A 25,296-nucleotide genomic window follows, 5' to 3' on the forward strand; every position below is an offset into this window, starting at 1 on the left:
AAACGGTGGACGAAGGACATATTGCTATTAAATGCAATATGTTTGGAATACGGGTTGAGGGCCCTTAAAGGAAGGACAAAGAGTGACCAGGGAGGCGTTTGTACATTTGACAATGGCCATAGCAAAAGTAGAATAGACTATGTCATTTGTAGCCTCAATTTATGGCAGGGGATATGTGATATAGAAATAAAGGGTAGACTGGAAAGCGATCACAACCCCCTTTGTGTCACTCACACCTGGTGGACGGCCAAGCCAGGAAAGCCACAACTGTGTGGTGGAGTAGTACCTGATATGACCAATGAAATGCGTAGAGTTAAATGGCCAAGCGTGCTGGCGAATGTAGCATCTATGGACTATATAAGTTCTGAGGTGGATACTGCAATCGCCGCCATGGAGATAGCAAATCCCGTAATTCCTGGGTCCATTTTAACCACAGCCATACATGATAAGTTTTTCTCCCTTCTAAAACCACATTTCACGAGAGTGATTAAGGCAAATAGGAAAGCCCCACCCAAAATGGCTAGGTGGTTTAATAAACAGTGCAGGGCAGCCAGATTGGAACTGGGTAGAGCAATTAGGAGCAGGGATAGGACTATGATTGGTGTAGCCAGGAAACACTATAATGATAGCATTCGGCGGGCTAAGAAAAAGTGGGACGAAGAGTATTGGGATGAACTGTTGGAGGCCTCAGGGGCAAGGGATTCCAGACTTTTCTGGGAAGTTGTGAAGTGGGGCAGAGGTGGTACCCCAAATAAACCTGACAACAACGTTGTGAGGCATCCTGGGTGGAGTATTTTAAACGCCAGTATGCTGAGATTAGGGAGGCCGTGGCTACAGAATCAATTCCAGTTGTATTTTGTACGGAAAGTATGTTTTCCAACAAAGAAGCAGAATTGGTAATTTGCTCTTTAAAAGGGGGAAGGGCACCGGGTTTGGATGGGATACTCTCTGACATATTCAAAAATGATAAATTACGGTGGGCCAGGTACGTGACCCTACTGGGAAATGCCATAGCTAAAGGGGCTGTAACCCCAGAAATATGGAAGGGAGCAATAATTATACCCATCTACAAAAAAGGCGATCGGTCGCTCCCGGCCAATTACAGGCCAATAAGTTTGATTACCACCGTCCAAAAAGTGGTGGGGAAGATGGTGGTAAACAAACTGATGGATTGGGTAGAGGAGAATAATGCTCTTTCCCCTTACCAGGCAGGTTTTAGGCGGGCAACCAGCACGGTAGATCAAATATTCCGTTTTACTATGTTGAGGTGGGGGTAGGTGCTCCTTGGCGAGGGCAGCCTATATGTCGCTTTTGTTGACTTGCGGGCTGCCTTCGACCTGGTCCCAAGGAGCAAGCTCTGGGCAGTTTTGAATGGGATGGGGGTCCCTCCTGAGTTGCTTACTCTGATAATGAGACTCCACAAGTGCAATTTTGCCAAAGTCCAATGGGGGTTGAATGGGGAATCCACTGGTGACTTTCCGGTCGAACGGGGAGTAAGGCAGGGATGTGCAATGGCACCCCTGCTCTTTTCCCTATTCATCAATGGAATTGTGGGCAGAATGTTGGACGCAAGTGTGGATGCACCTTCGCTAGCGGGCATCAGGGTCCCGATCCTGATGTTCGCTGACGACACCTTAATTGTGTCCAAGACCCCGGCTGGACTCCAGCGTGCTCTAAATATATTTGATATTTTCTGTGGGGAGCATGGCCTCGAAGTTAATGCTGGCAAAACCAAGCTGATGGTTTTTTCCCAAAGGCGTAGACCCCAACCAAGGTTATCTCTGAACAACATAGAGCTCGAGGTAGTGAATGTTTTTACCTATCTCGGGGTTGAGATATCTAGCAAGCCAGGTTGGTCTCACTATATAGAAAAGGCGGTATTGAGACACCAGCAGATTGCAGGGGTGCTTCGGGTAGAGCAAGTAAAATCAAAAATTAAGCCTATAAAACCGGTCCTTTTGGTCTATGACGCTAAAGCTATGGGGTCAGCCCTGTATGGGGCAGAAGTGTGGGGCTTCGAGAGATTCCCAACCCTACAAACATCAGAGAATAAGTTTCTTAGGGGAATTACGGGCCTACCCCAGAGTGCACCATTAATCCCGCTTGGCCTTGATCTAGGGAGGAGATCTGTTAGTGATCGAGCTCGATTAAGGCCTATCCTTTATTGGAGACGGCTTTGGACAACCCCAGAGATTCGACACTATGCTGATGGGTTCCTAGCTTTAATTAAATCGGATACCTTTCACAAAATACCATGGTTGAAGAAACTCAGGGTCGTTCTGGGTGAGCTTGGCCTCCCTAAACTTTGGGATAATCCATCTGGGGAAGTATTCCCAAGTAAAAACACCATTAAGACCATCTATTGGGATTATATAGAAGAAAGACTCTGGAGGAGTACAAAGGCTGAAACAATGGGGGGTAGATTTTTGGAAATCAAAACAAGACCTGTATTAGAACAATATTGGGACAGTATTACTGTCCCAATGGACAGGAAGTTATTTTTCCAGTTAAGGTCGGGTTCCCTTCCCTTGAGATCATTGACGGGTAGGTGGCGGAATTCGAATACCTCATCCTGCCCAGTGTGTGGTGCAACTAACGAAAGTGTAGGCCATTTTCTATTCTTGTGTAAGGCCTATGCTATTCCAAGGAGAGTATGGCTGGCCCCGGTTTGTAGAAACTTAGGGGCATCTAGTGGTGTTGAGGGTTTAAGAATCATTTGTACCTCCACTGATATGCCCATTGTCCTGGGAACAGCAACATACTTGAGGTGGGCATGGTCCATTAGGAGGGGGGCTTTATCCCCAATATGAATTGATATTTTTATAGTTGTTTTTATTATTTTTCTTGTTAAAGCTTGCACAACTGTTCCAAATGTATTTATATGTATAAAGTATGGATTTTAAGTAACATGTATTTTTAATTGTATGTTTGTGCTTTTATGAGTATATAACTCGAATAAAGCTTTACAACAACAACATTAAGGCTTCTCCTGGGAAGTACACATGATCCATTACATGAGGTTTTCTATCACATTGATAATCATTTGTTCTTCTGACCAATTGTAGGTAAAAAAGATGAGGGTAGGGTTGTTAACACATCTGATATTCCAAAAAGATTTAAAGAAATTCCTAATGTGAGTAGAAGTGTTGATGCCTCATTATTGACTTTAGGTAGTGTACATAAGATGTATTGTCTATTACAAGCATCTTTTGGTGATCATACTGAGGTGTTATCCTTTGACATCATATCCCATCATAGTCTATCAAAGTTATGCTTTTTTGTTTGAAGTCCCTTGGTTGAAAGAACAAACAGCCTGATGCAGACTTTGGTGAATGATATACTCTTTGTGCATCTACCTCATTTAAAGACAGGTGAAACACAATGTTTACATTGACAGAGCCCCTGCTTGTTCCATTAATTGAAAGCTTCCACTGAGGGCCCAAGGGATTAGGGCTGTCAGAGGAAGGGCATTGCACTGCCCACCAAATTTAGTCGCGACAATTGACAGAAATAAGCAAATAATGACACCTAACCCTGGGAGAAAACTACAAGGGTGTGAGCGGGGTCAATAGGATTTTTCTTTCTCGGAAACAAACTCCTTCTTTCAATAGTAGAGCCAACAGCAGTATGTATGCAAGAATAAGTCATATAAATTTACTGATTCAGTAACCCACCTCCTCATATCTGCCTTACACCCTCTCATAGTTAGTCTATCAATAGTTCCTTGTTCTACAAAAAATGCTCACCCTCGCTCACACATACATTTTTAATATCACACTAAAGATATTCCAAACAAAGTTCCAAAACTTGCACTGTTACAAAGCTGAAGCATACATGCAGATTGAGAGGAATGATGGGGGGCCTACACACCTCCATCAACCAGACTTGAGCTCCTTGCTTACTTAATTCTCTTCCTAACTATCTAACGAGTTCACTCTCTGGAAGGGTTCTTCTATTTGAAAATATTTTTAGAACAGTTTACCTGCCTCCCAGCCACCCTGGGTGATTCTTCACTTATCGTGTTAAAATATTTTTTAAACCCAATACCTCAAATGACCTGGCTTTCACTCAGCAGTTTCTGAATCATGACCCTATGTGCCATCCCTCCTCTTCTCACTTAATTGCTATACTTTCCACTCCAAATTAGAGTGTGATATTAGTGTCTGTACTTGCAAAGGCTGCCTAGGAGCCACACCAGCACAGATGAATGCCATTCTTCTGCCATGGCTCCACGCAGACCAGCTGATGACAGTAGTTAAGAATACAAGCGCAGGCACCACCTTCATTCCGCTATCTCACTCAGGTTTGCAGGCAGTGGAGACCTGAGGTGCAGGGCCATCATCAGATACATCAGCAGTTCATTCTGGTCTCTGTAAACTTGGGCAGGAGAAAACAAAAGGTGTACATGTTTTCCTATGCACCATTACAATTGTGAAGAACAGCTTTTGTTTTTACTCTTGAGACAGAACATCAATGAATAACTGGATTTGTTATTCACAACATAACAATAACATTATTTAATGCCAACTTCTAAATATTCTATTCAGCATTACATACCTGTTGGTATCTCCATGTGATAAAGTTATCCTTTTTTCCCTGATCACCCACTTTCTTTTTGATTGATACCGGTGGTAACTGACTCTGACTGTGCCCTGGGCTCTGCTTAATATAAGGTATATGCTAATTCAGTTTCGATTGCAATTGGTACAGACAGCCTAGATGTAAGTCTCTAGTATATAATAGGGAATGTAGGTCCTGAGGCCCAGTAGACTTAATGCACTTAAGTGTGCACTGCTACATGCTGTCTTTTTAAAGGCAGGCCTGCTTTTCAGGCTGCCTTTACATTCAAATTATATGAAAATTCAACTTTGTAATTAAACATACTTCCAAAGTCACAAACTACCTTAGTTTAACATATAAGTCACCCCAAGATCTCCCCTTGGTACCCCGGGGGTAGGATGCCTTTTAACTTTAGGCAGGGGCTTCATAAAAGACGTTTTATATGTCCTGGTGAGGGAAAAACTTACAATTTCAGTTTTCACCACTGTAGAACAATTGGTCAATATGCTTACATGTGAATACTTTATTAAAGTGTAACTATTGAAAGAAAGGAGGTAACAATACACTACAACGGGTCAAACTGATAATTAGAATAAATCTAACAACTTGTCACTGTTAGATGTATTATAACTAGTACAGGAAAGAAGTTATAGAACTTTTTTCTGTACGCCAAAATCCAGCCTTCCAGCAGCACTGCTGTGATTGGTCAGCCTCTGCCAGGCTGATCTAAGCTTCTGAAACGACAGAGAGAAGAAAGACTTTCCTGCTGGAAAACTGTTTTGCACCTAAAGAATTGCACTCTGAAGGACTGCACCTGCCGCATAATCTGGATCTACAGTACTAACACCACTGCCTGCCACTTCAACCCACATAAGGAACTTCAGTAAGAAGTTCCAGAAGTTTGGAGAAGTTTAGAGCAAATTGGGAAAAAGATCCATAAGTGGACTGACCCATTGACGAGAGTCAAGCCGTCAATGCCAAACAGTGACCTGGCCTAGATTTCAAGCTTGTCCCAGTGAAAGCTCTGGAGCACTAGCTATAGACGAGACTTTCAGGAGTTGACTGGGGCCTCGCATTGAACCAAGCCGGTGACATCGACACAGATCTGACCAGAGGAAGTGTTTTGCTTAACGATGAGAGGAAAACCTCCCAAAAAGTTTCTAAGTGTGAAGGGAACATTTTGCTCGAGGCCTCCCGCTTAGTGTAGCCAGTGCTCCATCACGGTTGGCCTCAGAGTTTGACTTTGTCCTGGTCAACCTTGACCAGATGTTCCAAATTGGTGCTTTGAGCTTTTTAGCACTAGAAAGTATTTATTGTTTAAAAATCATATTGCGAGTTCCCTACATTGGCTTTTTGCCATTTTGGTGTCTATTTGGTCAGAACAATATAACCTATTTTTATAAATAGGTGTTTATTGTGTATTGTGTCTTACTCATTTAATGTATTGGTGTTTTCAAATGCTTTACACAACTGTCTCCTAAGTTAAGCCTGCCTGTTTGCTGCCAGCTATCAAGGGTTAAGCAAGGGAATAATTTATTGAGACCTTGACAGAACCTCCTATTGTGTTTGAGGCCTTTTTCCAGTGGTAGGTCCCTACTTATGACTAGTAATAAACCTCTTTACAACACTCCACATCAATCTTGAGGTGGAAGAGCACATTCTGCTCTGGGCTCAACAACTTTGCCCAACAGTGTGCGACCTATCCTGGGGCATGTGAAGCTGTCCTTCAGGCATGTGCAGTACCCTACCTACCCTAAGTGGACTTGACTCTCCTCTCTAGCCTAGCCATCAGTGGCCAACATAAGGCAGAAAGTGATTTGTACATAAAAAAATAGGTGTTGCAACTCATCACACCAGTGCGGACATCGAGAGCCACATGTGTTTCATGCTGAACAGTGGTGCTATAAAAAAAGAATGCCATAAAACACACACACAACAAAAAAGCTAAAAAAATACGTAAAAAGAATGAAAATAAATTCATCTGCAGGGATGATAGATAATGATAGATAATTGGACCAAACAGATGAAGGTTGATAAAAACTTTAAGAAAGGATCACAGCAAACAAAAGGCACAAGTAGTTTAGGCATTGGCTGAGATAGTCAGACAAGTGGGCAATAGAAAGTCACTAGTATCACTTTCAGGTGACAAAATGGCTTACTAATATCCAATTTTTGCTGTGAGGTATCAAATGCTCAGATCCACAAAGAAAGAATACCTTTACATATTTTTAAAAAATGTTCATGTATTTTGCATAAAAGTACATGAATTACACACATCCCTAGCCATAACATGATTTAAAGGAGATACGTTATGTAAAGCACAGCTAATGAAGATTAAATTAGGCCTGGGCGGTAAATTCCGTTCCACTCGCGGAATTTGCGGAATTTGGGTAATTTCGCGTTCCGCAGTCAATGCAAAATTACCCAAAATTCTGCATTCCGCGACATTGCAATATTTTTGCTAGTTCGAGTTCTCAAAATGCGTGTTCGCAAGATATTTTTCCCAGAGCACGCAAACAGCAACTGTGGACAGTAAAAAAGCATTGCAAAGAAGCAAATCTGCGTGTTCGCGGAATTTCTGCTTGTTCGCAGAGATTTTTTACCGTTTCACGGAGATTTGCGTCCGTGATTACGCAAATTCCACCCACCCCTAGATTAAATGCATAATAGGTGAAATGAATTAAAGTTGTAACAAGGAAACATGTCTCACAAAATCGATAAACCACAATATATAATTTTTGTTTTGATAAAAAGGATGTTAGTGTTTTAGGTAGGAGGCTAGCAGCTTCCCCGCTCTATTAGCCTTGCAGGGGTTAATGGCCTCATATTTGTTCACCCACAGCCCGGCCCTCTCGCTTAAAATGTTGTTGTATTTGTATTTCTTTTTAGTGAGCAGTGTTAGGGTGCTAGTGTACTGTGTGTCCGGCGTGTTCTATCTCCAGTCTTTTGATGTCCTGCTCGAGTTGGGTCAGTTGTTGGTTAACGTCTTTGTTGATTTCGGCCTTAAGTGCATCCCACAAGGTCTTGGGATCAGTGTCTTGCATGTCGTTGTGCGTAAGGTATTTCTTTATGGCCTCCTCTATTTTCATTTTGTTTTCTTGGTTTGTCAAGACGTCACTGTTGAACCTCCACTTACGGGGAATGTCTTCGTTGTGGAATCCGCTCAGCTGTACACTGATGCACGAGTGGTCTGAGAGTAATCTGGGTGCAATGTCAGTGTGCTCTATTAGGTGTGTATGTGGACCTGTGATTAGTATGTAGTCTCTCCTGCTGTATGTGTTGTGCAGGTGGGAGTAGAAGGTGTAGTCTCTAGTTTTCGGGTGTTGGGTCTTTGAGTTTGAATCTGATGCACATGTTCTTTAGCGTGTTATGGGCACTTGAGGGGTGGGGGTGGCATTGTGGTTGTCTATTTAGGATGTGGTTGAGGGCAATGTTCAAATCTCCTGCCACCACTGTAAGGTTGTTCTGGGGGATGTTTTCCATCCCTTGTGAGACCTCCTCCCAAAATGCTGGGTCATCTGTATTAGAGCCGTAGATGTTCGCAACATGAAGGCTCTCCTCCCCTCTCTTCAGGTGTGTTATCAGGACTCTCCCTTCTTCATCATGGTGGTGCGCTTCTATTGTTAACTTGGAGTTCCTACTTATTTTATTTATTTATTTTTGAGTTTATATAAAGTGTAAACTTGACCCGTAAGGGTATCAGAGCGCTTTACAGGTTCATAGAGTTGTACAAGAGGCATAGGATCACAACAGTATACCATATATTAGGGAGGGTGTGGGGGGGGGGTGCTGAGTACAAGGGGATGGAAGTAAACAAATTACAGTTAATATTACAGTTGCTGAGGACAGAACCCAGGATTCTTGGTAGGGTGAAAGGTCGACGGAGGGAGGCAATAGTCTCTGTGGTGGTTGAGGGAACGAGGATTTGGCCTCGTTTTTGAAACGTGCATGAGAGGAGATTCTTCTGATGGCGGTTGGGAAGGAGTTCCATATTCTTGGTGCAGCCCCAGCGAACGCCCGATTATAGTTTTTTTCTTCTGAAAGCATGCAGGCTGGAGTAGGAGGTCACTGGCAGACCGTGAGTTTCTGATTCCTCCGTATACCACAAGTTTCTGTGCAAGATATGCAGGGGAGTTTGAGTGTAGGGCCTTGTATGCCAGCTTAAGTTGTATTCTGGCCTCGAGAGGAAGCCAGTTCAGCGCTTTCAGATGAGGAGAAATGTGATTGAATTTCCTTGTGCCGGTAAGAAGTCTGGCGGCTGCATTGAGGCAGGCTTTTAAAGGTGCTAGGGAGATCATGGGTAAACCAGAGAGGGTGGAACAGCCATATTCCAGTCTAGAAATGACTAGTGCTTGGACTGACAGTTTTAGATCGGGAGCGTCAAGGAAGGGTTTCAGTTTCCAAAGGTAGCTCAGGTGGAATCTGGCAAATTTGGCCATTGAGTTGATTTGGTCTTGCATGTTCAAGTTGTAATCCAAGCTTATTCCCAGAGATTTGGCAGAGTCCACAATGGTCGGTGGACAATTTAGGCCTGTGATGAGTTTAATCCATTGCTGGATCTCAGGGTCAGTTTTAGGAGGGGAAATTAGAAGAAATTCTGTTTTCTTTGCGTTTAGTTTGAGTTGGTTAGATGAGAGCCATTGGACAGTCAGCTTCAGTGCCTCATTCAGGGAGAGAATCTCCTCGAGAGATGAGATTTTGATGTAGATCTGAGTGTCGTCTGCATACATATGGTAGGAGATATTTGGGGTGCGAAGGACTTCGGCAAGGTGTTATAAATAAAGGTTGAAGAGGGTGGGGAGCAGAGTTGATCCATGAGGGACTCCAACCGTGACCGAAGAGGGAGCAGACAGGTTGCCGTTAATTAGGAATCTCTGAGATCGGTTTTGGAGGAAGGATATAAACCATTTAAGGGCAGGGCCATCTAATCCCATCCTAAATTTGGGGCGTTCAAGTAATTTCTCATGGTTGACTGTGTAGAAGGCTGAGGATAGATCTAGGAGGATTAGGAAACAGGTTTTGCCTTGGTCAAGGGCTTGGAGGGCATCATCAACGATGTGGAGCATGGTGGTTTCAGTGCTGTGTCTAGGTCGGAATCCAGATTGGCAGTCATCGAGTAGTGGAAGTTGTTGATGTGATGACTTAGCTGCAGTTGCACACATTTCTCCAGCACTTTAGGTAAGAGAGGAATGTTGGAAATAGTTCTGAAATTGTCTGGGGACGCTTGATGCAGCGACTGCTTTTTCAGGACGGGGAGGATTTGGCCCGCTTTCAGAGAGTCAGGGATTGATGCCTGCCAGAGAGAGGCGTTAATTATCGCAGTCCAGCTAGGAATAAGGGTTAGGGCGGCGGCAGCTAGACAGTTATAGGGGAGCGGGTCGTTGAAATGGTTGTTCGGGTTTAAGGTGGAAAGGATTTTGGCGACAGAGTCTTCATCATAGAGAGTGAAGTTGGTCCAGTTTGCTTGATTCTTAGGTGAGGTCTGCTGAGGCGGCACGGGTGGAGGAGGCAGGTCAGGGGGCGGTAGAGAGTATGAGGAAGAACTCAGTTTGTTGCCTGAGGTTTTGATTTTGTTCGCAAAAAACGAGGAGAATTACTCGGATGAAATTAGAGATTTGGTTTTTTTTTTTGATCTTTCAGCCAGTTTGTTGGACTGGTGTTTGATCAGTCCAAAGAGTTTGCGGGGTCTGTTCTGGGCGTTCTCTAGTTCCGATCTGAAGAATTCTTTTTTTGAGTTGAGGACATTCCTGTTGTAAATATTTCTGGCTTGGAGAAGAAGTTTTAGATGAGCGGCAGAGGGGTGCTGTCTCCAGATTCTTTAGGATTGTCGGAGGGATCTCCTCTCATTGTTGAGGGACCCAGTGAACCATGGGTTTCTATCTTTGACTTGAGTTCTTTTTAGTTTTAGTGGGGCTAGGTCATCCACAATGGTCGACATAGTTGCAGAGTAGTGATCGTTGAGGTCACTGACCGATATGATATGCGGGGGGAGGTCAGATTTACAACGCACCTCAAGTTCCGTGTGGTCCAGGTTCTTGGTGTCTCTAACCCAACGTTTAGGAAGCACCGGTTGTGGTGACCTTGTCTTGTGGGTGTCAGGTAGGAGGAAGGCAATGGCGTGGTGGTCAGACCAATCACAAGGTTCTATAGAGATAAATTTGATGGTTGCTTCCTTGGAGATGATCCAGTCTACAGTGGCCCCTTTTGAGTGAGTTGGGAGTGAACAAGCTTGGGTCAGGGCTTGATCGGCAAGGAGGTCTTTAATGGCGTTGACATGAGGATCCTTGGGATCGTTCCAGTGCAGGTTGAAATCATCGAGGAAATTGTCTTTGGCGTTGGAGGACCTCTTTGCTGTGAGAATTTCCATGAGGTGGTAAATGAAGGAATCGTTCATGCCTGGGGGGTGGTAAAAGATGTGCAGGATGCACAATGGGAAGTCGCTACTGCAAATTAAGGGGGCGAGGTATTCGCAGGAGTCGAAAGTATCCGCCAGAATCTCCAGGATTAGAAGGTTAGAGCTATAGATGCAGGCGATGCCACCTCCTTTCTTGCTATGTTGTATGTCTAGCCTAGCAATGTTATAGTTGGGGGGAACTAAGAGGTCCAGGCATGGGGATGAGGACTCATTAAGCCATGAATCTGTTAGAATTGCTAAGTCGGAGTTGTTGTTCAGGATTAGAGCAGCGACATCGGCGGCATGCTTTACTGCCGATCAGCGGTTAATGAGGAGACCAGTTAGGGGGGTGTCGGGAGTTGGGGCAGACAGGTGTCCAGGCGCTAGATTGCGTCTGATCACACTTCTGTTACAGAGAGGAGCTGGTCTGCAGGGGTTGATAGCGACCGTACAGCTGGGAGGTTCTGCACTCACGTCTAATAGAAAGGGGTATCTGGGGCGGCATTGTGGTCCTGGAGAATGGCAAGGATTTCCTTTTCAGTGAGGTCTAGCAGATTTGGTGTGGTGAGGGAAGGGTTGTAGGAGAGGGCGAGACCTAGGGTTTCCTCCTCCGATAGGTGACAAGGTTGCTTACGAGGGCGAAGGTGCCTCAAGGATGGCGGTAGTGGGTGTTTGGGGAGCTCTGAGATAGGAGGGGAAGTCGACTGCAGCAGGGGCTAGAGCTAGCGAAGGAGAGTTCGGCAAGGTGAAGGAGGTTCGTTAGATCCAGGATGGAGAAGTGAATGCTCTGAATTATTTTGGTGGCTCTGGAATGCAGAGTATTGATGTCCAAATAAGGGTGGAAGCGGTAGAGGTGCTAGGGGGGTTAGGATGTACTGTGTTAGGGGCGGTAGGAGGGGTGGATTGTGGGCTAGCAGGGCTAGCTTGACCTGCATCATAGGTAGTTAGAGGTGTACCGGTCTCAGAGTCTGAGTGGGGAGCTTGGCGGGAGGAGACAAAGGGTCTCGGGTCGATTGCGTTAGCAAGGCCGGTAGGTGAGCTGAGGGGGTTAGGATGGGCTGTGTTAGAAATAAGCATGGGCGAATTTTGCGAATCTCGCGTTCGCGAATTTTGCGGATTTGCGAATTCGCAATCCGCAAAATCCGCGAATTCTTGCGAATTTGCGGATTTTTTTTTGTGTTCGCAAGGATTTCTGCCAGTTCGCGAGGGTTTCGTACCAGTTCGCAATTGCGAACTTACATTTCGGCGCGCAACGGTCGCGAATTATGTGTTTTCTACGTCTGGTTCATCATCACAGGTTCCCAGCACCCTCTGTTTCACCACTGCAACCCTCTGTTACATCAATGCCACCCTCTGGTTCATCATTACTGTAGATTATGGAGGGGAAAAGCAAGCACACCAGCCCTGCTTCAACTGAGATGAATTAATTTGGGGTTAGTTTATTAATGTGTCACTGTTTTAAAATTCCAGTCTGGCACCTGCTTCCTTATCTGTAATTTTGCTTTTTGTTGCAGTGCATTTTTTTTCCCCAGGACCTTTGTGGCCTACTTGTAGCTATTCTATGAGCCTGCTGTGAGGGTCAGAGCAGGGTCATACAATTGTTGCAACTAGCAACTGAATTCTGGAGGGGCCCCAGTCAGGAAGCACTACCGGGAATTGTTACTAATGATGAGTTTGAACTCTTGCCCCTGCCGAGTGCTTTCAGTTTTGAAAAACTCGTTTTTCTGCAATTTCGCGGGGTTCGCGGGGCGCGAACACGCGCAAGATCGGATTCGGAAGCCGCAAATTTGTGCGAATATGCAATTTGTTATTTTTGCAGCGTGTTAGTTGGCAAGGTTTTGTGCGTTTTTGCGAGCCGCTCGTAGCGCAAGGCGCGAAGTTACCCTCGCGGTCATTCAAGGGCGCAGCCATCTTGTTTGCCTGAAGTATTTCCGTTTCCGGGCGCAAAGTGTAATCTCGCAAAGTCCGCGGCTTGCCAGTACAGTTTCGCGCGTGTTCGCAAGGAAAATCTCGCGCGAACTTACCCGCGCGGTCGTGAACGGGCGCGGCCATCTTGTTTCTCATTCATTGCTATGGTTCTGGGCATGGTCTTTGTATCCTCTGTCAATCTCTGCCATCCTTTGCTTGTTTGAAGTTTTTTTTAATCTATTTTACTTATTATCTATCCCTCTATTTTTCTAGCCCTATATTTTTGTGTTTACTGCTACTTTTGGTTAATTTTAAACTACTTTTGTAAACTCTTTTCTTTTCTTCTCTTCCCTATTCTATTTTCTTTATTCCTTTCCACCCAGACCATGGTGAAGGGAGCCGGGAAGCATCCCGAGAAGGGGGAGGGTCCCGCACCCCGTGTCCGGCTCCCGTGCGGGCGTTTGAGGGGGGAGCTCGTGATGCCACGGGAGATCTTTACCCCAGAGGAGGTGGGCCAACTCGTTTTTTATGTTCAGCGCCGCCTCCCCAGGACCATCATGGGAGGCGGCAAGATCAGTGCCGGGTACGGGGCCCGGGAGCACCGGAAGCGGTGGGAGAAGGTGTGCCAGGCCATTTACCACCACTCTCGGGTCTGGCGCACCTACAACCAGGCCACCCACCGCTGGACGGATGTCCTGACCCGTGAGCGAGATCTGCTCAACCTCCTTGGCCTTGAGATCCCCGGGCTTGGTGAGTAGTAGTAGCTATGTCTTTACTACTATGTTTTCTCCTGCTGTGTTATTATATTACAAATTTTTGTTTTTTACCAAGAGCAATAATGCTGCTCATTACATTGTAGGTAAATTATATTTCAAAATTTTCTGTGCATTTCATGTACACTGCTCTCCTTCTTCTCAGTAGTGTTGCTACTATGCTTATTTGTTTTAGATTTTGTGTTCATTTCATTGGCCTGTGAAATTATGTATGAGTGTAGTTGAAAGAACTGCGTAATGCTACACACTAAGGTTCAGATTTTTAATTACCGGCGCATCCCTGCAAAGTAGCAGGGATGCGCCAGTAATTTTGCATCACGCCACCATCACCCATGGTGCGCCGTATTTACAATGCGGCACACCATGGGCCCAAAACGTCACCAAAGCGTTACGCATCTGTGCCGTAAAGGCGGCGCATTGCTGGAGTTGTGTCGCAACGATGGTGCAGCTCCATCAATGCTCTGGGGTGCCCTATCTCCCCAATGCTGCGTCAAGCCGTACGTCTGCTTCAAGCAGGCGCAGGGTTTGAGTCACGCATCATTGTCCTCAAAGTGACTGATTGAAATCTTGTAGATTTCCCTCAGCCACTTTTAGGATGCGTTCCTGCGCAGGAACGCCCTCCCTTGCGCCGGAACGCCCCCTATTGGCGCAGGGCTTTACAACGTGATGCATCTTCAATATGCGTCACGTTGTTAATATACGCCGCACCATTGCGCCTCTTTTGTGCTGTTGCTGCGTCACAAAAGTCATGCAACAATGGAGCAAAAGAGCCGCAAGGGCCTTCTAAATCAGCCCCTACAGACGCAAGTCCAGTCCTTCCTTTGTACACATGGCGATAAGAAGAAATAGTGGTGGTGGATTAATAGTTTGAGTATTTTAATGAATGGTTAATGTAGTAGGAAACTTTAGTGTTGTCGCTGATCTTCAATCACGATGGACTTTGGCTGTCACTTTGCGTGCTGCGGACTGCTGCCTGCCAATCCTAGGCAAACCTTTTTAGTACTTTGTTTAGTGAGTTACATAGGGTAGTTTCCAATTCGACGGTCCGCAAATCAAGCAATACTAAAGTAATGACGTAGTCGACCACATGAGATTGGTCAATAATATATCCCGTGGAGTCGTTCCCTATTTGCTATTTCGCAAAAATATTTTGTTACTTTGTTAGTTCTTTTGAAATGTTTGATTTGGTTGAGAAATATCATCCATGTTTTCTGTTTTAATTTCTTTCATGTTGTACATCAGCTTCCCCCAGGGGCAAGAGGAGGACACAGGAGGAGGAGGAGGAGGGTGCTGTTGACGATGCAGGCCAGGACCGGGCAGGCGAGGGCTCCTTTGCTGGCCCCAGTAAGTTTTAATTTTAATATAGAGTACTTATTTTTTCCTAGCGTTCCTCATTCGATTTTTTCTAAATCGTCTTTGATCTTCTTGTAGACAGGATCTAAATTCTTATCCTGCCTCAACTATGACTCCGTGTGGTATTACTAGATTATTCTTTTTAGTCTGTCTGTGTAGCTAACTAAGATTGCACATTTGGCATTTCCATTGGACTCCCATTCTAGTCAGCAATAGCTCTATGCACTGAGTGCAGTCCTCTGGGATTGTCCATAATGTCTTTTCAAGTATTCTAAATGTTTATGCTTTGACCATTGCCAACAATAAAAAGGTGAATGACCACCACCAAGAAAGAATAAGATACTACTTTACTTTTGGTTTGGATAGGAGGACAATCCATTCTACTACTGTTGCAGGGACAAATCTGCACAAACAGAACTATGGACACTAAATAATGCATCGCTTAGCTTATCAATTATAATAGGTGCTGTAACTGTTAGACTTTCCACATACCTCAGTGATAACAGACTTTGTAGTTGAACCCCCAATCTCCTTACTGACTAGATAGTGTGGCAGAGTCATTTAGCTCCCAAAGTCACCGATGGCAGAGGCACGGACTCATGCTTGCAAAAATTCGAAAACCTTTAGCTCATCCACTCTAGTCTGGAGGACCAAAAACCACAGAGTCTATTTAAGTTTAAAAGCTTTATTAAAAGTAAACACATTTATTAAATTCAAGTTTGTCATAAAAGTGAACGTGTAACTGAAAATGGAAAAGTGCTTAGTGCTGACGATTAATTGGACACATTTCTTGTGGTCGAGCCGAGCTCTCACCTGGTTTGAACTTGATCCTGCTCGTGTTCTTAGAAGTCAAGGTTCTGTCTGTTAGGAGAAAAAGTGGTGCGTGTTAAAAAGTAAAAAGCAAACATTCATCAGTTGTGCCAAAAAGTGCAGCAAGACAACAGCCTTCCCTGGAAAAAGGGACATTTTTACTCTAGAGTACACAGTCATAAATTATTAAATTGTACACTGTTTTTTTCACATTTCTTTCTTCCTCCTAGACCAAATATTAAATAGTAGTGAGTGGTGTATTCTAACATTATTAAATGTACTTTGTAGGTGGAACATCTGGAGACGGGGCCAGCGCGGAGGTGGTGGTGGCATTGGACGAGGAGGACAACTCTGGGGAGGAGGCGGCGCAAGTGCCGGACAAGGACATGCCTGTGAGGGTTCACACGGTGGTGGCGGGCAGAGGTAAGCTATACATTCCTTAGTCATTGAGATTGAAGACTGCAGAGTGTGCTTTCTGCACGGGTGTATTATAAAAAAAGCAGGTAGTAGCCTCCTCTAAATGTACTTCGACTTAGCTGTGAAGTTTTTGGCGAGAAGAATCCCAATCAGATCTGAGGTGAACTTGATGGATGGGATGAACGAAAAGCGAAAGAAGGGTGTAAGTAAGTGTGGAAGCACGAGAAATGTAATGATGACTGGCAAAGAAGAATGATATGTGTTTGCTTGGTCCCTGAGGTGGCTGGGAAGGTAAGAAAATGGTATGGTGCATGGCTGGGTGAATGATGAAGCAAGGATGGGTGGAAGGAGAACAGCCTGGGTGGGTGAGACAGAAACTGTATTTGTGCAATATACTTTGAATGGATGGATGCCTGGATCATTCATGGTACTATCTGACTCTTAGATAGCATATGTGTATCTAGAGAGAGTAGACGGTCACTGGAGAACTAAGTGTTACTTTGAAGAGCATGTAACACCGCACCCGCACGTCCGTTCCAGTGTAGGAAAGCCAAGGAAAAGAAGTTGTAACGTTGTCCAAATACTACCATGAATAGTAGCAGTAGTTTGTATTGCAACTGCAAGCACAGCATATATCCGGTTATTACGGTGGACACTCCCTACCTCTCTTAATACCTTTAGTTTAGTAGTAGTATGTCATTCATGTGTGGGGGTATCACTGTTCACTCAATAATAAGCAAAGCACCTAAAGTCATCCCATATGTCATCAAATACATCCCATGTGAAGTGATAGATAATCAGATAATTTAGCTTCTTCATTTTCCTTTTCTAATACTCATTTGCACTGTAGGGTGAAAGCTAAATTAATTAAGCAGTAGCCCCTTTAACAGAGTATTCTCAGTGCCACCCGTAATAGAAAAGTAAGAGCTTCACCACCTGCATGTACTGGACCGGTACAGTAACGCAAGTCTGTCTCACTCACCATGGTGTGCGTCTGTTTTTCTCGGGTGCAAGTTCACTGCGCTGGCATTATGCCGGCTGGCATAAGATAACGTACCAATTTTCCTAAACAAGAGAGAAGAAGAAGAATAAGAGTGGTGTACTGTCATAGTCGACTGTAATGGAAGTCCATAGTGCTCGTAGAATTTGTTCCTGAAACTCCCACTAATGTTAGAGCAAGGATGAAGAAGTCGGAGGTTACATAGATACTGTCCTCAATAGTTATGTACTGTGCAATCAAATTTGCTACTTGTACTGTGACAACTTTCTGCTCAATCATTTTGTGTTAATCTTAAGGAGCATTGGTTACAGACTATGTCTTTCTTTTTTCATGTAGTTGCTCCTTCCAAATCCAAGACACCATCAAGGAGGAAGGAGCTGGCTCGAATGGCCCGGCAACGGAGGCTGGATGCCACTGTCGCTGAATATCGGCGGCTGGTGGCCCTGGAGGAGGAGGAGACGCAGTCTGGTACAACAACAACGTCCACTGGGACAGCTGCATCCTCCTCCGTGCGGGCTGCCAGCCAGCGCAGTGCTCCAGCGGTACGGAGCCGGGCTACCAAAGCCAAACGCCACCGCCCAGCAGCAAAGAAAGCAGCTGCCCCTCACAGGATTTGCAAGGCACACCGGCGCCGCTTATCCCTCAGACTGTCCTACCTGGAGCAGGAGGTCCATAACTATAAGAACGTGGTGGAGGGCCTCCGCTTCGAACTTGCCACCCTCCGCAAGGAGCATGATGCCCTGGCTGCTAATTCCAACAGCACCCTGCCATAGTGTCCCTTGCCCCTTTTTTAGAGACTTTTGGGGGGTGGGAATTGGGAGTTGGGATTTTTGCGGACTTTTGAAGGACAATCGTTGGGGTTAGGGAGGGTCTTGCGGGAGATCCTTTTGTTAGGGCTATAAAAATATACTTTTTGAAACTTTATCTGACCATACCTGTTTTTTACTGCTTTTGAGTCTGGTGGGTGGGGGTTTAACAGTAAGTTTGTTTTCCTGAATAGTCCTAGGACTTTAGTAGTACTACCATCAATCCAATCTCTCGTCTCTCCTAATACTCCATTATACTACCTCCAACCAAACGCCTATCTTACCTGTAATTTCTGTTTGCAAGTAGGGCTAGGCCCAGGGCTGGCTCCACGGGAAACAGCGAATAAGGTTGGCAATCCTGGGCGGATAAAATTTCCTCATAGCGGTGGTACTAGTGGTGTGACACAGTGGCAGTTGCATGCCTATGAAAAAAAAGAAAATGAAATCTGGTTTGTCCTCCTGAGCAATACAACGGTACAATAGAGAATATAGCAGGTGACAGAAGTACACTAGAACAATGCCACATTGTAGCCTAACAAATGTTAAAGTATAACTAATTCGGTTGAAGTTCTTTGACAATAGCCATGGGTCTTTGTCAATCAGAGTAAGAATATATCCTCGGATTTCTTCACCAGCCTGTTGCTATCACCTTATCCTCCCCAGCAAGTGTGTGGATTTATTGCTGTAATTTAGTCACACATCAATGAAAACCACACAGCCCGGGGGAAGAGGGTTAGGGTTTGAAAAATGGATGAGTACGGGGGTTTTTGGGAAAGGTTTTGGGAGACAAGAAAAAATAGCACAGCATGGACAAACAATTGTGAACATAAACAAATATTTGGGTACAAACCTATCCATCAATCTTTGAAAGTGCATGCACTACTGGATGCATGTCAGTAAAAAGTAAGTAGTACTTTTGACAACTGTGGAAGAAAGAATGCGACAGTACAGGGCGTGTGTGGAATTATTGATAACTATATTCAACATAAGGTCTCTGTTGCCAGATACCTGAGAGCCTTGCTGGTCACTATAAATCCATTCACAACACTCAATGGGGTTGGTCTGGAAGGTATAGTAGATAGAAAAGGAGAAATTGCTCTTTTTCTAGGTGTCCCCTCACTCACCAGGGTTGCCCCTTGGTGACATGCTTCATCATTAGGGCCATCCCAGTCCTCTACGGGCTGGGGCGTGCTGCGACTTGCGAATTACGTAGGAGCACTTACAAATGACTATGTGTGGTGCAGATGTGATAGTGGAGTGGACTAAGTGATGTGTTAAGGGATCAATTTAGAAGCAGAGAGAGATCCAAGAAATGCAGTCACAGTCAGAGAAAAAGGCAAGGGATACTGTATCTATGTTGTTGTAGTTGTCCTGTTGGAAGTGGTAAGTAAGTTGCCTGCAGAAAAAAAATCCTCTTATTAGCGACACTCCTCCATTGCAGCCGACGCTTCGTCCATCGATGTTGGTCACCAAAAGACACCCTGTCAAAAAAGCACAGCATAGACAAACAATTGAACATAAACATTTCTTTGGGTACAAACCTATCCGTCAATCTTTGAAAGTGCATGCACTACTGCATGCATGTCAGTGAAAAGTAAGTAGTACTTTCGACAACTGTGGAAGAAAGAATGCGACAGTATAGGGCGTGTGTGGAATTATTGATAACTATATTCAACATAAGGTCTCTGTAGCCAGATACCTGAGAGCCTTGCTGGTCACTATAAATCCATTCACAACAACACTCAATGGGGTTGGTCTGGAAGGTATAGTAGATAGAAAAGGAGAAATTGCTTTTTTTCTAGGTGTCCCCTCACTCACCAGGGTTGCCCCTTGGTGAGATGCTTCACCATTGGGGCCATCCCAGTCCTCTACGGGCTGGGGCGTGCTGCGACTTGCGAATTGCGTGGGAGCACTTACAAATGACTATGTGTGGTGCAGATGTGATAGTGGAGTGGACTAAGTGATGTGTTAAGGAATCAATTTAGAAGCAGAGAGAGATCCAAGAAATGCAGTCACAGTCAGAGAAAAAGGCAAGGGATACTGTATCTATGTTGTTGTAGTTGTCCTGTTGGAAGTGGTAAGTAAGTTGCCTGCAGAAAAAAAATCCTCTTATTAGCGGCACTCCTCCATTGCAGCCGATGCTTCATCCATCGATGTTGGTCACCAGAAGACACCCTGTCCACTGCCTGCCTGATGCTGAATTATGGCTCGCTAATGTGAAGCCTGACTCCATCCTTTTTTCCCCATTGCAGAGACTGAAACCCGGCCTGTAATTATTCAACGAAAAACAGGAAGTGATATAATATTACAACACCACTGATAAATAAATATAAGGTATGTAGGCTGTGGAGTGCAAAAAGTCACACTTTGATTTTCCTAGTAGACAGTACAATATTTTTGAAAGTGCGTACTCTGTCTGAGTCACCTTTTGAAGGATAAATAAGTAGGGGCAAATTAATGTAGCGGATCTTTCCCTTCAAGCTAGGTGTACTGTAAACTGTGTTTTAGAACAAAATTAGATCTTCCCAGCAGTGCTCCCACCCAGACCCTTACTAAAGCCAGTCGCAAAAATGTAGAAGACCCCCAATCAAATCTCAAAAAACGAGGCCTAGCAGAAAACTGGTGACAAAACTTACTTTGAGACCCCAGAACTCAGTTGCAAAAATCTAGAACACCCCGAAACACATGCAATCCTGCTGCTAGGGCTAACCCTAACGAACCCTAGGTTACAAAAAGTGTCAAAAGGCTTTTCCGCGAGGATTTTGTCCCAACCACTTCTACCCGGTATTAGACCTTCCCAGGAATGCCCCAAGACCCGCCAACCCACCCGCCAAGAAGCATAACACCCCCAAACAGGCCAAAAGCAAAATCTCATACTTGCAATATTTCTCGGCCTTCGGTCCAAACGCGCTGCGTAGCTAGGCCATAAGTCGGGGTTGCCACCACAGATTTCCTGAAAAGCAAATGCAATCAAGATTAGAGTGTCCCAGCAGTGCTCCCAGACCCCGAAACTCACCCACAAACACCAGGAAGCCCCCCCAAACAGGCCCCCGAAAACGCTACATTGAGCAAAATATCAGAAATAGCCAAAAAAAATTCGGCCTGGATTTTGTCCCAACCACTTCTAGCCGGTATTAGACCTTCCCAGGAATGCCCCAAGACCCGCCAACCCACCCGCCAAGAAGCATAACACCCCCAAACAGGCCAAAAGCAAAATCTCATACTTGCAATATTTCTCGGCCTTCGGTCCAAACGCGCTGCATAGCTAGGCCATAAGTCGGGGTTGCCACCACGGATTTCCTGAAAAGCAAATGCAATCAAGATTAGAGTGTCCCAGCAGTGCTCCCAGACCCCGAAACTCACCCACAAACACAAGGAAGCCCCCCTAAGAGCACCTCAAAGGCAAGCAAGTCAGCAAAAACACTAAAAAATGTGCGCCTCAGATTTGGTCCAAAACACTTTTATCCGGTATTAGAGCTTCCCAACAATGGTCCCAGAGCCATCAACTCACCTGCAAAGAGGTAGAACAACACCTCCACAAGTGCTGAGTCTTTCTTCATTGGGCGTAAACCAGCCCCCTGGTTTGATGGAAATAGGAGTCTGAAGGAGGAGGATAGAGGAGCATGTTCTTCTGAACTTGTGAACCTGAGGAATGCAGACTGCGGCAACTTCAAATCAATTAGCAAACCAGTGAAGACAGTTCTGCTGATGGGCTTGTTTTTGTGATTATCTGATTAAAGTTTGAAATATATTAACTGTGCACAACAAAGAAAGACAGACACACAGGAATAAAAGTGAATAAGGACGAAAAAGAAAGTTATTGATTCGTTGTCTCATTTTCAGGGCTCAGTATCACGGTCCAGGAATGAGAATAAGGCTTCGTCATCATACTCTGCGAATTCAGGCAGGGTGAGCTCAGTGTCACCTGACAGAGTAGAAATTCCCTCATCTATGTTGCTGGCCACCTCGTCTTCACCCGGCGCGATTTCTCGTACTCTGAAATCTGGTGGTATGAGGTGCTGATTCATCTTGATCATTGTTAACCTCTCCACATTTTTGGGCGAGAGGCGGCTCCGTTTGGGAGTTACAATGCCACCAGCAGCACTGAAAACACGTTCAGAAGACACGCTTGCGAGTGGGCAAGACAAGTAGTTTAAAGCCAGGTTGGTGAGCTGTGGCCACAATTCTTTTTTCCCATGCCAATACGCCAACGGGTCAGAATTAACATAGACCTCTGTTGAGTCATTCAGATAGTCCTTCACCATCGACTCAAGGTCCTCATCCAAGGTTCCTCCACTTTGCTTAGCTCTTGCTGTGCCTCTGACCTTTTGAGAACCAAACCCACGCAGAGCTAGCCAATCCTCTTCAGCCTCCAATGTTTCTGTTGTGTCTGGTGCAGATGATCCGGTTGCCGGTGTCTTTAACGGCTGAGAGGTCACTTGTGCCACAGCCACAGGTGCAGAAGTGGATTGTTTTGACTGGGGATGGCCTGCTGATGTACTGCCATTTCCTTCAATTTTCAGCCGTTCTCTTTCAAACCTCTTGGCTGACAAGGCTAGCCAATGTTTGTACTTTGGAACATGTTCATCATCAAAAGGAAAGAATGCTTGGCCTGCCAGCGCCTTTTTGTAGCGTGGATCCAGAATAGTAGCACAAATGTAATGCTCTTCTGAGTGGATCGTTTTAAGACGTTCATCACCTTGTAGGAGCTCTAATAATTTCTCAGCCAGAACAAAAGAGTCTTGGTTTTTTACATCTTTTTCAAACACAGAACACACCTCCTTCAGTTGGTCCTCCAGAATGTACAACAATGGGATAGCTTTTCCCAAATTACAGTCCTCCTTGCTGACTGCACGCGTGAAGAACTCAAAAGGACGTAGCATGCGTGTCAGGCTTTGAACTATGTTCCATTGCGCCGCACCCATCCTCAGGTCCTCTGTACCCTCTGTCAAGAAATATTGATCGAGTACCGTATACTGCTCATACAGACGCTCAAGCATGTAGAAGGTTGAGTTCCAACGTGTTACCACCTCCTGGAAGAGTGCTTTCACTGGCATTTGACGTTGATATAGCAGGCTCCTCAGCTGCTTCCGGCCCTTAAAAGAATGGCTGAAATGCTTGCACATTTTTCGGCAGGTGTCCAATACTCTGTACGCTGCACTGCCTTTATCACCCAAGAATTTTTGGACAACCAGGTTTATACACTGCGCCAAACACGGCACTCTGAAATAGTCACCCTTCCTCATGGCCTTAACTATATTGGCGCCATTGTCCGTGGAAACATAACCAACCTGGCGTTTTAGTGGGGACAGCCAGTTAAGGACCTTTGTGTTAAAGACATCCAAAATGTTTTCTGCTGTGTGACGTTTCTCCAAACCAAACATGGCTAGTGTTGCATGTTTCCGAGCAGCTTTAAAAACAATGTCCGCGTCAACACCTGCGTTTAGCTTTGCTTTAGCCCCTGAAAAAGAGACCCAGTGTGCAGTGATGCACATGTAATCAGCGCCTGCGCCACTGGTCCACATGTCTGTTGTCATATGTATAGTGTGAACAGCACTCTTCTGCAAAGCTGCCCCAATCACCTTCAGAACATCTTCATGTAGTGCTGGAACCGCAACTCGGGCAAAATAGAACCGGCTAGGAACCTTCCATTTTGGGCAGAGCTCTGCCACTAATTCTAGAAAACCAACCCCTTCTACAAAAGAAAAAGGGAGAAGGTCCAGAGCTAGCATTTTAGCCAGCTTAGTGTTATACAGACGCGTCAGTGGGTGGTTGCGTTCATATTGCGCTTCTGTAAACAACATCTTTTTAATGTTGCCCTGGACCGAGGATTTACGGGATGATGATGATATCTTCGACCCAGTTACGCTCGCTGATGAACTTTTCCGCATTGATGTCTCACTCTCTCCCACACTCTTAGTGTGCCTCACATGGGGTGTGCTGCTGACAGGGGTACTGGGTGTAAGTGAAGTGTTTGAATCGTCTTCTCCCTCCTCGTCATCATCAGATGAAAAATCAACGTTTTCATTACGTGCAATTCCGGCTTGCTTGAACGCCTCTAGGTGCGGAAACCATTGGACAGGGTGCGCTCTCTTAAGATGACCTCTCTGGCCTCCGGTACCATAGTTGCTACCAAACTTACCGCGACTAACTCGAAGCTTACAAATGCTACAAATGGGTACGTTTTCCATTCTTGGGCAAACACTAAAGAAGTCCTAAACTGGAGACTTGAAATGTCTTTGGGGGCCGGAGGAGGCGGCGATACTGGTGGTGGTGGTCCTGCTGCTAATGCCAGATGAAGTGGAGGATGTGGATTGCTGAACTTCAGTACGTTTTGCACTTTCACCACCACGAATTGAGGTCGAGGTGGGTCCCTACTTGCGAGGAAGAAATATGGAAGCGGTAGGTGTTGGTTTACTAGTTAACTCCAAATGTAATGATTGTTGTGTTTCCATTTCCATTGCCTCCTCGTCGACATCATCATCACGCTCAGCAGCTTCTTGGGATAGGGTCAAAATGTCTCTTTGCTGCATGCCCGCTGGGCCTGCAGTGACCTTTATGATGACTGGATCGTCGTCGTGAAGGGCTTCATCAGCAGCAGTATGCGTCACTTCTTGTTGAGCCTCATCACACTCCATAGGTATGAGTTTGTCGACGACCTTCCTTTTACGCTTAGGTACCTTTGTCAGATCATGGTGTGCCTCACTCTCAGACGGCAGTGGTGCTGGTTCCCAATTGGGATCCATTTAATCAGAAGGAGGTGGGCTTGAAGAAGATGTAGACACCAACCTTGATCTTTTCCTTGCTAGGGATGTGGAAGACAATGAATGATCATCAGGAGGAGTGGCTTCCAATGATACCTCGGCTTGATTGTCGATTTCCTGATGTGCCCCTACTTCGGGAGGAACAACTATTGTGGGCACCTGTGACCCTCCATGCACCTCTGCTTGCGCATCTCCTTGCGCTGCCTCTCCTTCCACAGTACTTGGGCTTGTACTTGCACATGGTGTTGTTATTGCGGCTGTGGTTGTTCAACACTTGTCAGATGAGTTACAACAACCTGTGTTGATTCAGGGACATTGCTGCTACTGTCTTGCGATGAGCCAACATCACTGGTCGATGGTGATTGGAGAAGTACACTGACTGCCTCTGAAGCACTCAAGGGCTTTGACTTAAGTTGGCGTGGTGGTGGAGGCACTGAACCCAATGGAGCAGGGGTGCTGCTCCCAGCTTGGTCCCCAGCAGATCCTGCTGCTGCAGGCGTACTTTTTTTTT

Source organism: Lissotriton vulgaris, chromosome 4_1 (genome assembly GCF_964263255.1).
Source record: "Lissotriton vulgaris chromosome 4_1, aLisVul1.2, whole genome shotgun sequence".
Lineage (NCBI taxonomy): Eukaryota > Metazoa > Chordata > Amphibia > Caudata > Salamandridae > Lissotriton > Lissotriton vulgaris.